Genomic DNA, 16456 nt, shown 5'->3' with positions numbered 1-16456 from the left:
TATAAAAAAAAAACTTTCAGGATGCTTGCTGCTGTAAAAATAAAATGACATCAAGGGCGCTGTACGCAGAGGTCTGAAACCTGCTCCACAGAAGAACTTTTTCCAGAGGTGTTAAAGAAAATTGATTTATTTTCATGACTGCAATGTATGGTGAAGCATAAAATCTAGCTGCATAAATTTCTATTACGTGTCATTTATGAAGGCGTTTCAAATAGCAGCCACTGAAGGATTAACGCTTTTGGAGCATGTATTATATTCTAAATACTCTTATTTAAATAAGCTTAAATTCGCATACTGTTATTTAGACATCGCAAACCAGTCCGACCTCATACAACATTCTGTGCCCGCTGAGTAGATCTTATAGCAGCTACAGCCACAGTAGCAGTAATGGCAACACAGTGCTTGGAGTTCAGCTTTTCTTATTTCTTCTGCAGAACTACTGGTATCGGAATATACTGATCCGCATAAGAAGCGCTACCGGTTTCAGATAGTTTTTATTGAGTGCTGCTCTAAACTTTACATTTGCTTAGACTTGTTTTCCCCATGAAAAAAGACATTTCCCTAATTACATTTAACTTTTTTTCCCTTATCATCAAGTAGAAATAAATAAAACATATCATTCCATTTAAGAGCCACAGGCAAGATGGCTGGTGGTCCAAGGCGTTGTGTTCAGGTTGTAGTTTCCCCTTGAGATGTTTGTTCAAATCCCACTTCTGACAAAGAAGTTAGAGTGGAAACGATAACATCCCTAAGTAGAAAACATCTCACATTTCATGTGTTTAATGTTAAGTGTCTTGGTGGTTGATGGCTCTTCTCTCTTGCAGGGTGATGGCAAAATTCTTGAGAGAGGGAGTCTCCTACGTAAGGCTGCTCTTCGTCAAGAGTGGAGACAACAGGAACAGACTTCAAACCGACATTAATTACTGAGAGCAGGTGAAAACGTCTTTTGAAATGAGGAAATGTCTGCTGACAGCAAACAGAGCTCACGCTGAGCTGCGGACAAGCGCTCCTCGTTAGTACAGTGCTGAGTACCCCTGCTTGTTGCGCGGGAGACCGAGGTAGGTTTCTGTGACAGGGCGCTGGTTTAATTTTTTTTAATTGTTGAATCATATTTAAATGTTAAACAACTGAGCAGCATATTGCTGTAGACCAGGATGGCCGAGTGGTTAAGGCGTTGGACTTAAGATCCAATGGACGAAAGTCCATGTGGGTTCGATTCCCACTCCTGGTAGTGTTGTAATAAGTTTTAAGTGACAGAACACTTTGATGATTTACACTCTATTTAAATATGAATTTACTCAATTTCAGTTCAGTTCTCTTCACTCCCACTCCCTGGCATAACTGAACTCTCACTATCGCATACTGAAGGCTTTACATCCATTAGCGGTGATACAGCTCCCAATAAAGACGGAATCAAACAGTTTGTTCTGTCTCTCATGATGATCCTCTTCTCGATCCAAATGAAATGTTTAATATGATGCCTCGAGAAAAAAAAGGAGTGAATATCCGCCTGTAATGATTGATGCCCCATCAAACATTTTGTAACATCCCCGGAAGTTTATACAGTAGAATCCTGGTTTGTGGCTTAAATTCAAGGTAAACAAGACTAAGGAAACGAGTTGGAAACTTGATGTCGAACTGGAATTTAATCACCCGGAATATTTCACTACATTGGGCAATATGTGCCAGAGAGAAGTACTTTAGATCCCTTCGATAGCTCAGTTGGTAGCGTGGCGGACTATATTAGAAACAGTTAGGAATCCTTAAGTCGCTGTTTTCACTCCAGCTCGAAGGAAGGTGCTTTTGTGAACTTTAATCAAAGAGTTAAAATCTTAAAAGAGCGAATCTTTTTCACTCAAACGTTGATCAAAAGCTCAATAAACGATGAAGCAGAGGCTCTTGTTCCGAATTCAGCTAACATCTAATTGTCTTGTTTTGGCCAAGATCTGATCTTTGAATTAAGAGACTACTCTGTCTGATTTGTAATTCAAAAGTAGATACAAATGTCACTGTTTTCAAAGGATAGGTACTTAATTGGCTTTATGATTTGGTATTGATTTTGTATCGTTATATTATTAAGTTTGTGCTTTCTGTGTTTTTTATCATATTGTGAACTTCTTTTTTAAACAAATGCTTACAAAGGCAAACACAGCACACATTTGTTTATACCAGCGATGAATTGTACATTTTTATTAAGTACAATCTACTGTATTTTTAGAAAAAAATGGCGTACTGTGCACGATATGTTGCAGAAACACAACCTGATATTTTCATAATTATTATTTTAATCATTTGACAAGTATGAGGTCCCGGATCCAAATCTTCAGTTCTGATTTTTTTTTGTGATATCTTCTCTTCCTCTCGTGGAAATCACAAGATGTGAGCAAATGTTTTTTGTTCTTTTTTTTTCATGTTGCGATCCAAAGAGCCTCAGACGCACAGTCTGACAGTAACCAAACCAGAATGGATTCTGCTGGGAGCCGGACTGAGCTCATTCTCACTCCCTGTGCTGAAAACAGAATTATCTCTTCCCCGAACATCGTCTACAGCTGCTAGATATTGCTCTGCGTCCTACTGCTCCAGCAATTCCTTTGACCAAAGACAGATCACTTGTAACCTTTTAACCTTCTTGCAGCTACAGGCTCTTTGATGGTTCATGCTGATCATCCTGTGGATCCAAAAGAAAATTTTAAAGCTGATACATTTTCGATTGTAATTTGCATCTAGCTACAACGTCCCTGGAAAAGAGATTTTATTAGTTGCGTGCAATCGGTATCTTTTACTTGACGTATGGTAGTAGAAATAGTTTGAAAAATGTTTTCTTAAGAAGATTGTCTTGCCAGGACCTGCCTTTAGCGCTCAGTAGCGATTTCGCTGTTGATATAGATGGAGAAGAAATGTAAGATGAATGGATGATCTAAGCTAAAATAGCCCTAACACCCCTCCTGTAACAGTGTTTGTATTCATAGCAAGTAATATTCTTTTTCAAACCCGACCGTTGCTTTTGCGTTAAGTGTTATGTAACCATTAGCGGTTTCGGTAGCTTCTGAAGAGCGCACTTTTCCAAACTGAAGCCTATAAGAACATTATTCAAGATGCACCATGGCCCAGAATCGTGCATCGGGACAAGGATTAACATCAATTGAAAGTACTCCCAAATAAAAGATTTGACCGAAAAATTAAAAGAGTAGGCAAGTATTAAAACAACACCATAACTTCTTGACATAACTTCCAAACTCTTTCCTGGTTCAGGCCATGTAAAATGACATCATTAGTGGTCATGCCGAGGTTGTGAGTTTAAGCCTCACCTGGAGCAGCCTGGTTTTCTGTCTTGACATGTAAACAGTGTTTTGTGTTATTTGCTAAATGGAGAGAGGATTCTGTGTTAATTGTGCTCCTCCTTGAAGAGGTCAAGATGAGATGTTCACGAGGCTGGTGGTAAATATCCTATCCAGGAATATTTTTTGTTCTTTATTGGGGAATATCGAATATCCGGGCTGTATATCGGGGCTGTAGGGGGTCAGATATATAGATGTAGTAAACACATTAGTGGAGACGGTGTGTCTGCTCTCTGTGAGAGAGACTGGCGGGAAGAATAATCTGTGGTCTGGGAAGAAGAGTCCCTCGTTGGAAGAGCGGCGCTCCTCACAGGAGAGAATGAAAAAAATCTTTTTCAGGGACGCTGATTTTTCTCTTTGGGGGAGTTAAAAGCACTTGTGGTGAGTGACCTAGTGGTGCAACGGTAGCGTGTCTGACTCCAGATCAGAAAGTTGTGTGTTCAACTCCCGTCGAGATCAGCTGATGTGTTTGCAGGTGCTGTGTTGCATGTGTTTGCCGAACCCGGAAATTGCACCACGCAGTTGGGTTTTATCTGTACACCACTTAAGTAATCTGAATGAAATAACAGAGCAGTACAAAACACCCAGTCAGGAGCTTATGCAGCGAATCATCTTGAACACGACAAGAGAAAAGGCACACTGCGCAAAAAGCCTGATTTAAATCACAAAACCCCGGGAGAAGTCGAATCGACTATCTTATAAAACGAAATCAGACGCGTTATCCATTAAACCACTAGCCCGTCACGTAAATGAATTGCACCATGGTGAGTTCTGCGCCGCTACTAGTAATACCCCACCCCCATCTTAAATTCTAAGTGAGAAACCTGTTTTCTACATTTTTGTCAGTTTTAAAACTAGGAGTATACGGCACTCTGCACAGTGTACGAAGTAAATGATTTTCGCAGTAATTAATTTATTTATTATATTTATTAATAAAATAATAAAATAAATTTACTTCGTACACTATGCAGAGTGCCGTATACTCCTAGTTGCGGCACACACGATATATACAGTAAAAAGCCTCAGGCACTGTGTTAGATGTGTTTTCGACGTTATATATGCGTTTATTAATGTCGTCAATTTTACGGTTGCAATTCGACGTTGATTATACGTCGCAACGACGTATATATACGTATAGCCGTATTTTCGCTGTGAATATACGTATATTGGACGAATCACCGCCCACTGGGAATAGGTTTATTCCATGCTGAAAAGAGAAGAGAGAAAACATAACGTTTCAGCTGTGAAACCTTCTTCAGGTTTGTTTTCTCTCTTCTATTTTCAGCATGGAATAAACCTACAGTATTGCTTGTTCCATTGCAGATTCGAATGCTGACGTAGCTACCCACCTGAATATATTAAACGTTTCATCTATATGATTAACATAATGTTCTCCTGAATAACTACTCGAAAGAAGCCGCAGCTCAGGTGTTAGAGATATTTGAAATTGGATCAGTGGATTTAGAGTCCAGACTGTGAACTGACAGCTGACACAGGTCTTTTATAGAACCGTTTTGATTTTCTCTACTTTGTCCCCGTAACGTCATTGTCCTGCTCGCAGCCGAGCCCGACACACGGTACCGTCTGGTTTCTGTCGCTGGGCGGGTCTGTGTGGGTTCTAATGCCCCAGTATTATGACGGGGACACTGGACTGTAAACAGGTGCCGTCCTTTGGCTGAGACGTAAAACCGAGGTCCTGACTCTGTGGTCATTAAAAATCCCAGGTCGTCTCTCGAAAGAGTAGGGGTGTAACCCCGGCATCCTGGCCAAATTTCCCATTGACCCTTACCAGTCATGGCCTCCTAATAATCCCCATCTCTGAACTGGCTTCATCACTCTGCTCTCCTCCCCACTAATAGCTGATGTGTGGTGAGTGTTCTGGCGGACTAGGGGAGTCCCCATTACCTCTAAAGCGCTTTGAGTGGAGTGTCCAGAAAAGCGCTATATATGTTTAAACAAATGTAATAAAAATATCATGTTTGATTAATGTAAAAACTGATAAAGCTAATGCTTTTTTCAGGGCTATATCTACTTTTTTTAAAAAAGAGAAGTCTGTCGCGATTGTGAAATTTGGAGAACATGCACCAGCAGGTGCCTTCACATCTCCAGCTTCAGTCTCGCCTGTAGCTGCAAGAAGGTTAAAAGCGCACAAGTGATCTGTCTTTGGTCAAAGGAATTGCTGGAGCAGTAGGACGCAGAGCAATATCTAGCAGCTGTAGACGATGTTCGGGGAAGAGATAATTCTGTTTTCAGCACAGGGAGTGAGCATGAGCTCAGTCCGGCTCCCAGCAGAATCCATCCTGGTTTGGTTACTGTTGACTGTGCGCCTGAGGCTCATTGGATCGCAACGTGGAAAAAAAACAATTGTTCACATCGTGTGACTTCCACGAGAGGAAGGGAAGATATCATTTTTAAAAATATCAGGACTGAAGATTTGGATCCGGGGCCTCATACTTGTCAAATTATTAAAATAATAGTTATTAAAATATCAGATTGTGTTTCTGCAACATTTTGTGCACGGTACGCCATCTTTATCTAAAAATAAAACAGTCACAACGAGGCCTTTACACGCAGTCTGGGGTATTTTTCCCTTTTATATTTTTGCCACTTTATATCGAACCTGTTATACTCCCAAAAGTGCACAGTAGATTGTACTTAATAAAAATGTACAATTCACCGCTGGTATAAACAGATGTGTGCCTTGTCTGCCTTTGTAAGCATTTGTTTAAAAAATAAGTTCACAATACGATAAAAACACAGAAAGCACAAACTTAATAATACAACAATACAAAATCAATACCAAATCATAAAGCCAATTAAGTAGCTATCCTTTGAAAACAGAGAAAACCTTTATATCTACAAAAAACTTGACATTTGTATGTATTTTTGAATTACAAAGCAGACAGAGTAGTCCCTTAATTGAAAGATCAGATCTTGGCCAAAACAAGACAATCAGACGTGAGCTGAATTCAGAACAGGAGCCTCTGCTTCATTTATTGAGCTTTTGATCAATGTCTGAATGAAACAGATTCGCTATTTTAACTATTTGATTAAAGTACCTTCCTTCGAGCCGGAGTCAAACTAGCAATTTAAGGATTCCCAGCTGTTCCCACTACAGTCCTTCACTCTACCAGCTGAACTATCGAAGGAATGTCAGGTGCTGCTCTCTGTCACATACTGCCCAATGTTGTGCAATGTTCCGGATGATTTAAATCACAGATCGACATCGTTTCCCACTCGTTTCCTTAGTCTTTTTTACCTTGAATTTAACCGACGAACCAGGATTCTACTGTATAAACTTCCGGGGATGTTACAAAATGTTTGATGGGGCATCAATCATTCCAGGCAGAAATGGACTCATTTTTTTTCTCGGGGGATCATATTAAACATTTCATTTGGATCGAGAAGAGGATCATGAGGAACAAAACTAAGTTTCATTATGTGTTTATTAGAAGCTTTATCACAGCTAATGCATATAAGCCTTTAGTATGCGACAGTGAGAGTTCAGTTATGCCGGGGAGTGAAGAGAACTGAAATTTAGTAAATTCATATTTAAATAGATTGCAAATCTTCTAAGTGTTCTGTCACTGCAAAATTACAGGAGTCTACCAGCTGCCAGACGTGCTTGTTTTGGGACTATTTCCAATAAGTATCACATTAGTAGTTGTGTGTCCTTTCTGGTATCTTTTAAACTGTGAGGGACAAACGAGACAGAGACACAGTAATAATCCTATTTTACAGTGTCCTGCATTTTAATTTACTGATCAGATAAATTGAAATGTTCTGATTCAGAACCCCTGCAGTTCGTACTAATCAGAACTCAACAATGCTCCTGAGTCCTGAGCACTACACTGAGCACACGTTCAGCTGGGCTCTGACTTTGTTCAGCATGACATGTTGTTGCATTTGAGCTCAGAGCTGGGGATGATCTCCATATTCTACCGCAGTAACTAGTCCGAAACGTAGTACACAGTACACACTTTTTAAGTGAAGTCAGGTTGTTAAAAAATTAAACCAGCGCCCTGTCACAGAAACGTACCCCGGTCTCCCGCGCAACAAGCGGGGGTACTCAGCACTGTACTAACGAGGAGCACTTGTCCGGAGCTCAGCGTGAGCTCTGTTTACTGTCAGCAGACATTTCCTCATTTCAAAAGACGTTTTCACCTGCTCTCAGCTTTTTATAGACGGTCATAAACGCTCAAGAAGTAATTCATTTCAGTTTGAAGTCTGTTTCTGTTGTCTCCGCTCTTGATGAAGAAAAGCCGTGCGTGTGAGACTCCCTCTCTGAAGACGTTTGCCGTCACCCTGCAAGAGAGAAGATCCATCAATCACCGAGGCAACCACTGAGACAATTAACATTAAACACGTGAAATGAGAGATGTTTTCTACCTAGGGATTTTATCGTTTCTACTCTAACTTCTTTGTCAGAAGTGGAATTTCAACAAACGCCTCAAGGAGAAACTGCAACCTGAATGCAACGCCTTAGACCACCAACCATCCTGCCTGGGGCTTTTATATGGAATTATATTTTATTTCTTTCTACTTGTTGATAAGAAAAAAGTGAAATCATGTAATTAGGGAAATGTCTTTTGTTCATAGGGAAAACTAGTACGAGCAAATGTAAAGTTTAGAGCAGCGCTCAATAAAAACGATCAGAAACCGAACGCGCTTCTTATGCGGATCAATATATTCCGATACCGCTGGTTCTGCAGAAGAAATAAGAATAGCCGAACTCCAAGCACTGTGTTGCCATTACGGCTACTCTGGCTGCAGCTGCTGTAAGACCTAGTCAGCCGGCACCGAAAGTTGTAGGAGGTCAGACTGGTTGGCGCTGTCTAAATAACAGTGTGCGAATTTAAGCTTATTTAAGACTATTTACAATGTAATACATGCTCCAAAAGCAAAAATCCTGCACTGGCTGCTATTTGAAACGCCTTCATCAAAGATGCGAATTAGAGATTTATGCAGCTGGCTTTTATGCTTCACAATACATTGCAATTAGGAAAATAAACCAATTAGAATTATGCAAAACAACGTCTGTTCTTAAAAATGATAGCTGTTTTACACTGACGTCGCTCTTTATGAGATAATCCAGATTGTGAAGACAACTGCACCCTAGCAGATCAAAATATTACACAAAGGCTTTAAAGCACACTCTGAATCGATCCGAAAATTTGATTTCCGCGAACCGTTTAGGCTCCAACAGGCAACGTGGCGCTTCTCCTGCAAAGCATTTACTTTACTGGTGCTTTTAACACACCGTTTTATTTAGCTTGTCAGGATGGCTGAGTGGTCTCAGGCGCCAGACTCTAGAACTCTTGTCTTTCCATTGCTTGGGTGTCCCGGTCCTCGGAACAGAGGGGTCGGTTCATATCCCACTCCTTACAGCTATTACCTTGCATGTTTTCCGACTGTTGTGCTCGCTAACACGGAAAAATGGAGAAACCAGTTTGCGGGCACATGATAGGCAGGGAAATGCTTCGTTAACTCTTCAATGTGATCAGCAGAAAGTCAAATTAGCTTCTATTTCTGCCTTAAGAATTGTTTGGGCTGCCTGTAATCGAGGAAAGATTTACTGCAAGGTATGCATTCAAATGTGAAAGACCGCAATAAAAAAAAACAGAAAAAGATTTATTAAAACATTGTTTATCTTGCAGTTTCTCCTGTATTTCACTAAATGTGGCATTGTGAATTCAACCTGTAGCCCTACGGAATGCAGTCACTCTCCCAGTGACAGCGGCAGGAGCCGAGACGATTACAGTATATCAGAGCTCGAACAGAGTTCGAAAATCGAGGCAAAGTGAAACATTTGTATTAAACTTTCCTATGTGCCTGGCCGTACTGAAGTATTTGTAGCTGTATTTCAGCTTCTGTCTATTTCTATACTTTACAGTAGTGTTTAGCCAGAGAAGAGAGATACAAGCGCTATACCCCCACAGTAACCGTCGATTCCAATAACCTTAACTAAAGCAGGAAGATCAGTTTCTGCTGGACACAGCTTTTAACTTTTAAAAGTTTTTATTGATACACAAGCAATAACAAGTTACACTATTAAGTTCTTACATAAAATTAAATAAAATACAAAAGCGAAGAATAAAAACACTAGACAGATTTTGTGCAAGGCAAGAGGCATCACAAAAAAAAGTTTCCAACATGACCTGCTGAAACATGACCTGTGATCCATCACCACTTGATTGCAACATGCTTGGGCCATAATGTCAACTTCCAGACCCTCTCAGTCTCTTTCTCCCCAAATCTTCTCCGGTGGATCAAAATGTAGTCTCTCAAATAAGACACAGCCTTCTGTATCACTGACAGAGGCAGGGTTTTTTCCATTCTATATACCAATGTAGTTCTAGTCTTCCATAAAGCTTCCCTTAGGCAACAGATGACCTGCCAGGCTTTGCTTTCTTCCGATTTTGATAGCTTCTCAAGTCCATGTCCATAGAGCACTACCTGGGGGTCACTTATACCGCAAGCCAGAAAACACCTTATCCAGCTGTTAGCCAATGTCCACACCTCTTTTGCGATGCCACAGTCCCACAGGACGTGCCGGATGGATTCTTCTTGTCCGCATCCTTCCACTGGACACCTTGATGTCTTCCCCATGCCTCTCGAATGCATCACAGCCCTTGTTGGTAAAACTTCATGTGCAATCAACCAGCACATATCTCTGTGTCTATTCAACAAAACTGTGTGGCCAACCCTTTTCCAAACATGGCTGGGATCCCCAGCCACGAGGCCACGAATGTGACATACTGCACCTCTACCCTGCACAACAAGTTCCAACCTTCTTGCGCTTGTCAACACATCCAGTGCCTCATTCTCCAAATTCTGTTCCCTTAAAAATTTCTTTATGATAAAATAAGAATACGGGAGGTTAAAAGCAACGGGTGCTGTTAAAGGGATCTCTAAAACTTTCAATGTCCTTAAATAAAAACCACACAAAAAGCGAGACATAAAGGATACTTTCCCCCTGTTCCCTACCGCTAAAGACAAATGTAATGATACATATTTGTACATTAGGAAAGTGAACAGTTCAGGCATGCCTTTTCCACCCATTTCCACCTTTTTTTCTACAACCACCCTCTTTACTCTCTCCCATTTTGACCTCCAGAAAAAATAAAAAATAGCCCTCTTTAAAACCAGTAAAACAGACCTTGATGGCATAAAAACAGCGCTGACAAACAACAGTAGTGGTAAAATTACAGTCTTGACAACTAAAACCTTGCCTTCCATTGTTAATTCCCGTAAACTCCACAGACCGATCTTGCTTTTGACTTTCCCTACCACCCTCTCCCAATTCCTACTCCCCATCCCATTTCTGTCAAAGTTTATTCCCAAAATCTTTATTTCATCTCTACGAATTGTGATTCCCACATTTTCCTCTTCACTCCAGTTTCCATATTGCATCAGCACACATTTGTTTTTATTCAGCTTGGCCCCTGATGCTCCGCAAAACTGGGTTGTCACCTCCAAGCTATTTCTGACTCCCTTATAATCTGTACAAAAAACATTTACATCGTCCATGTATAGTACAGTTCTCACCTCTTGGGCCCCACTCCCAGGGATTTTAATGCCTTCAATCCCATTCTCCATTCTCAAGGCTTGTGCCAGTGGTTCTATACAGCAAACAAAAAGGAGTGGGGATAACGGACAGCCTTGGCGAACACCGCAACTCACATTAACCACATTTGACATGCTGCCATTAATCATTATTCTACTTCCTATACCCTTATATAATAACCTTACCCAAGTGAGGAACCTGGTTGAAAGCCCCATCTTTTGTAGTACTCTAAACATATACTCATAAGAGATACGATCATAAGCTTTCTCAAAATCCAAGTTTAAAACCGCCAATCCAATATTCCTCTCTCTCGCATAACCTATGGTATCTCTAATCAGTATCAGGCTGTCCGTGATCCTCCTCCCTGCCACTCCACAAGCTTGATCTGGATGAATGACTTCACTCAGGACAGATTTTAATCGAAGCGTTAAACACTTGGAAAGCAGTTTAAGATCACAATTCAATAAAGTTATCGGTCGCCAATTTGCCAGGTCTGTGCGATCATTCTTTTTGAATAGTAAGATCACAACTCCCGTCTTAAAGCTGTCCGGCAGTTCTTCTAAAAACTCAAATTCTTTAAAAATGGTTAAAAGATCCAATGCTAAAATATCCCAAAAGGCCCTGTAAAACTCAATGGGTAGACCATCCAACCCTGGAGTCTTACCCGTTTTGAAGGTCTTCAAACTTTCCATTAACTCTTCTACAGAAAGGCCTTTTGATAACACAGTATCATCTTTTACACTTTTTGGAATGACTTGCACAAATTTTTCTAACAAATCCTTAGACACTTGTTTCTTTCCAAACAACTCCCCATAGAAATCCTCAGCTACAGTCAACATGTCTTCCATACTAGTTTGCAAAACCCCCTCTCGTCCCTTCAATGCAGACATTAGTCCCCTCCCTACAACCCTTTTCTTGAAAAAGAATCTTGTACATTTTTCACCTTCTTCAAGCTCTTTCACTTTGCTTTGAAACATGATTTTTTTAATCTTTTCTCTAGAGAGATTTAAAAGCTCATTCTTTAATTCTTTGATTTCCTCACTGAAGTCCCACCCCTCTTCTAATAACTTAACATACCTCTGCAATCTCTTTTGTAATCCGTTTTCAACCCTTCGTATCCTAGCCTGTTTTCTCCTCCCCATCTCTATGAAAAATGCTTTTGTACGGTCCTTTACCTCCTCCCACCACTGTGCTCTTGTGCCAAACAGGTCGTACAAAGTCTGCCATTCCTTATATCTTTCCCTGAACCTGCTCCTCACTTCCTCATCCTCCAGAAGTGAAATATTCAGCTTCCACACACCCTTCCCCACAGTAACAACTGTTGGAATAGCAAGTGCACATGACAGTAAACAATGGTCAGAGAAAAAAACAGGGGTTAAGCCTGCAGTTGTGCAAGTAAAATCACGTATCAAAATAAAATCTATACGTGAGGCTTGGGTCCCATTAGACTTGTGCCATGTGAAACCTGCCCTCCCCTGACTATGAAGTTTGAGGGCATCTTTCAGTTTAAAATCTTTACATACAGTTTGCAATAATATTGATGATTTATCAAATTGGACCCGTCTCTCACCCCTCATTCTGCCTTCTCTTTCTAAAAGGCAATTAAAATCCCCAGCTAAAACCAGTGGTTCCCATCCCAATAAATATTCTCTCAATTCCTGAATTAGGACATATCTGTCGTGTGGGCAACTCGGACAATACACATTTAAAAGTTTAAATTTGACATTCATGAAACCCAGATACACCACCAGTGCTCTCCCTGGTTTCACTACAAGGTACTGATGTACCTCTACCATCTTATTTTTAATTAAAACAGCTATACCATCAGATTTATTCTCATTGGACCCACTCCAAATTGATGGGCCCAATGTCCACAGTTCTTCCATATCCTTATAGCTGTTTTTAAAAGGTAATCCACACTCCTGTAACAACATAATATCAGCATTTACCTTACTCACAAATGATAATATAGTCCTTGCCCTTAACTTGGATCGAATGCTTCTCACATTTATGGACACAATGTTCAGAGCCATACTTGATGTTAGACCAGGGAAGACTAAAAACTCTGGCTAGAATCATTCAGTCTGTGACACCTACTATACAGGCCTTTTTCTTTTTCCATTTGCTCTCCTTGCCTCCTCCTCCACCACCCCCACCATCAATAGGATGGTTCTCCACCTGCCCTCCTTGAGTCTCTAGTTCTAAAGCTGGATCAGTAGGATTGGAGAGAACTAATCCCATGGGAGAACCTGCCATCTGAGGACTCTGAAAATGATCTTCCCTCACTTTTCCACTCGGAGTTAGATCACTTTCTATATCAGATGTCTCAGCAGACCTTTTAGCCTGCACCCTTTGTTCTATACATTCCATTTGAGCGCTTTCAGTCTCCACAGGTGGCAGACGATCAGGAGAGATGCTACCACTCAATTCAGAGTCCACCTCACTTTCCACATTATCATCATTCTCTTCTACCTCAGCCTCATCTCCTTCACTCCATTCTGAACCCTCGCTCTCTTTTCCACTACTTTCTTCAACGTCAACCACATCCAGTTCCTGATCCAGAACCACTGCTCCAGCCCTAAATGCCTCTTCAAACTCTTCCTGCTTTTGCATCGGTCTTCCCAGTTTTGTTCTATTTGCAAAAGAATTTGGACAGTCTTTAAACACATGACCTTCACACTCACATAGATTGCATTTCCTCACGCTTGTACATTCAGTATATGCATGTCCAATTTCCTTGCACTTACCACACACCACCTTTGTACAGGCATCCACAAAGTGACCCAGCTCCCCACATCTCCTGCACAGTTTTGGCTGCCCTTGGTAGAACACAAGGCCTCTATTTTCACCTAATCCAATCAAGGAAGGAATGTGTTTAAATCCACCATAACCATTTTTGTCTTCATGCAACGAAATAGGTACTCTCCATGCACAGTTCCAGATGCCATCATCATCCAAGACTTTCTGAGGCTCACCTTTCACTAAACAATACTTAGACAACCATGTCACAATATCTTCCTTCATCACCATCTCATTAAACATGCGAACAATCACAGTTCTATTAGAAAGATCCGTCAGCTTCTGCCATTCAAACATTCTAATCAGGCCCACATCTTTTTTCTCCTCTATTTTTCTCCCAAATTCTTCCAATAACTTTGCCGATTTGAAACTAATGTCAAAACCAATTCCCTTCGGCAAAGTAATTAAGCAATTGACATCTAATGCCTTAACCTTTAACTCTTTCTGTAACACCTTCCTTGAAAAGTCCAACCGTGAAATATCACCCGAGTGAGCCGAGCCCTCACCACTCTTGTACACCAAACGCGCGCAAAAGTAACGGCGCATGCCGACCCTACAGGCCGCCATGGCCGTTACAAATGTGTCAAAACTAAACAAAAACCAAACCTAAGCCTCTTCTGTGCACCAAACCCTATCCCCTTAATCTTATAATCGTACACAAACTCTACTCTCAACTTCTGGGCTTTAACCCTGTAAATCTCCAACACTGGCTGGGGGCGCTGTGTGTTCAGGCTGAGCGGTTATATGAGAAAAGACTCAGCGAGCTGCAGGCGCGGCTCATTACTCTGCGCTCCCCGTGAGGAATGCGCGCGTCCTCCCTCCTTTATTACCTTCATACACTCCTCTCAAACCACAGCAAACTCGGTGAACATTTACTGGGTCTTTCTTTCCGAGATCACAGGCAGAAACAATAAACACGCTGAAAACAGGAAGGTATTCCTGATCGTAGGCGAAGATGCGCAAAAATAAATCTCCTAAAATCCAATAAAGTCCTGTCACGTCCAGGTACTATTCTGGTGTATCTGAATAGTTATGGAAATGTTGTTACAAAAAAGAGACAAATTAACTTTTTTATTTCATTCGAGCTGTAAATTTGAAAATGTTTTATTTTCAATTATCTAAATAATACAAAACACAATCACTCATCGTAAGCGTCTGACCATTGATATTCCGGAATTATGAGCCCGTACACAGGCATTGCGAAATCACACGCTCACAAGCAATTCAACGAATATGATGCTTTTCAGGGGCTGAATATTAGACACGAGTCATCGTGCGGAGTTTTTTCCTCCTGTACCGCAGTCTTTGCTTCGGAACACCCCTCTTGCCGCATGTGCGCTTTATTTTCGATTTTCTGTATAGAACACCGAATATCTTGAAGAAGTCTGGCAAGCGAGGACTGCTGGATTATTGACGTATAAACATTGGTTCAAAATCAACATCCTCTGCTATTGCCGTTGCTTCTTTGATAGTTTCTTCAAATTCCTCATCTGACTTTCAATATCAAGGGATATTGTGCATAATACCATACTATCTGTAGCTTTCTTTTGATCGCCTGTTTTATTAAAATGCCAGCCTATTTTACAGTTATTTTAGATGTTTGGCAAGGTGTAATATCCTCCCTCGCATCCTCAGCTAAAATATTTTAAAAGTACAACAAAATTACATTATATTGAACAGCACTAGGTTAACATTTAGAATTCAAATTAAGGTAAATATACGAAAATATTAAAATATAACTCCGGGGATCTGTCGTTTTTGCTTGTCAAGTTCTCAGATAATTTTGCATTGTATTTTTAATTATTTTAGCTGAGGATGCAACAGGAGTATAAGTGAATTTTCCCGCCACACATTGGAACATAAATTTCCATGGGTGAATACTATCTGCTTGAAAGTTTCCCTTGTCGGTAATTATTGGAAATTCCCGGTAATGTTGACTCTACTGCAGTCTTTACCTCTGACCAACCCTCAATTGTTTACTACTGCAAATATCAAAATAGTTAAGGTTTTGCGGACAAATTAAATATCTGTGGTGATGATGTTTACTATGGGAGGAAGTGCGTCCCTGGGTGGGCTTAAAACACCCAACGTTGGGTTAAGAGCCGAACACGCCAACCAAATGCACCACAGAAACGCTTACCCGCCGCTTTTTGGCATTTACATACTTTTGGTGAACACAAAATTCGCTCACATTTCATCTTTCGTAAGATATATGATTTAAAAAAGTTCCACAAAGGAAATGAATACATGCATTAAACCAAATCAAGCCCTCTGTGAGTGTCCCAAATGATCTGTTCTGTAAAACAAGACAGGAAGAAAGGTTACGCTAGAATTTGAACGCAGGATTTCCTCTTTATTAAACAGGTGCTTTAACCAGCTAAACCACGGCGCCGGCAGAGCACTATGCTTACAGCCGCATGGACATACTGCTGCTCTGAGACATCTGCGTTCGGTGTGCGCTGAGCCTGCTCGCCGAGCAAGTTGCCTCCTTTTCATGCACTAGCAGCCTTGATACTAAGAGACAGGATGAGAAATGGCTTTTATCTGGCACTTTTCATATCCAAGGAGATTAATGTGCTTTCCGTGTACAACAGGGTGTCCTCTATACTCGCCACTGAAGCACAGGACACGCCTGGTGGATTGACATCATTCAAGCAAAATAGTGAAATGGCAGGTGGAAGAGGAAAATGACCATCAAGAAGAAAGATGATCTTGAGCGCGCCAACTCATGTCCGAAGGGGCTGACTCCCTC

The 16456-nt window shown here is 40.9% G+C and overlaps 1 non-coding gene across 1 annotated transcript; it reads left to right on the top strand.

Moving 5' to 3' along the window:
• Positions 1–1148: 1148 nt before the first annotated feature.
• trnal-uaa (transfer RNA leucine (anticodon UAA)) lies at positions 1149–1231 on the top strand. The gene has a single exon. It is a non-coding gene; the product is annotated as a tRNA-Leu (tRNA).
• Positions 1232–16456: the final 15225 nt, after the last annotated feature.

The sequence above is a fragment of the Atractosteus spatula genome, chromosome 10, assembly GCF_055471065.1.
Source record: "Atractosteus spatula isolate fAtrSpa1 chromosome 10, fAtrSpa1.hap1, whole genome shotgun sequence".
In the NCBI taxonomy this organism is placed as follows: Eukaryota; Metazoa; Chordata; class Actinopteri; order Semionotiformes; family Lepisosteidae; genus Atractosteus; species Atractosteus spatula.
Note: the sequence above shows the minus strand (reverse complement) of the source record. Positions and strands in the feature narration are given on the sequence as shown.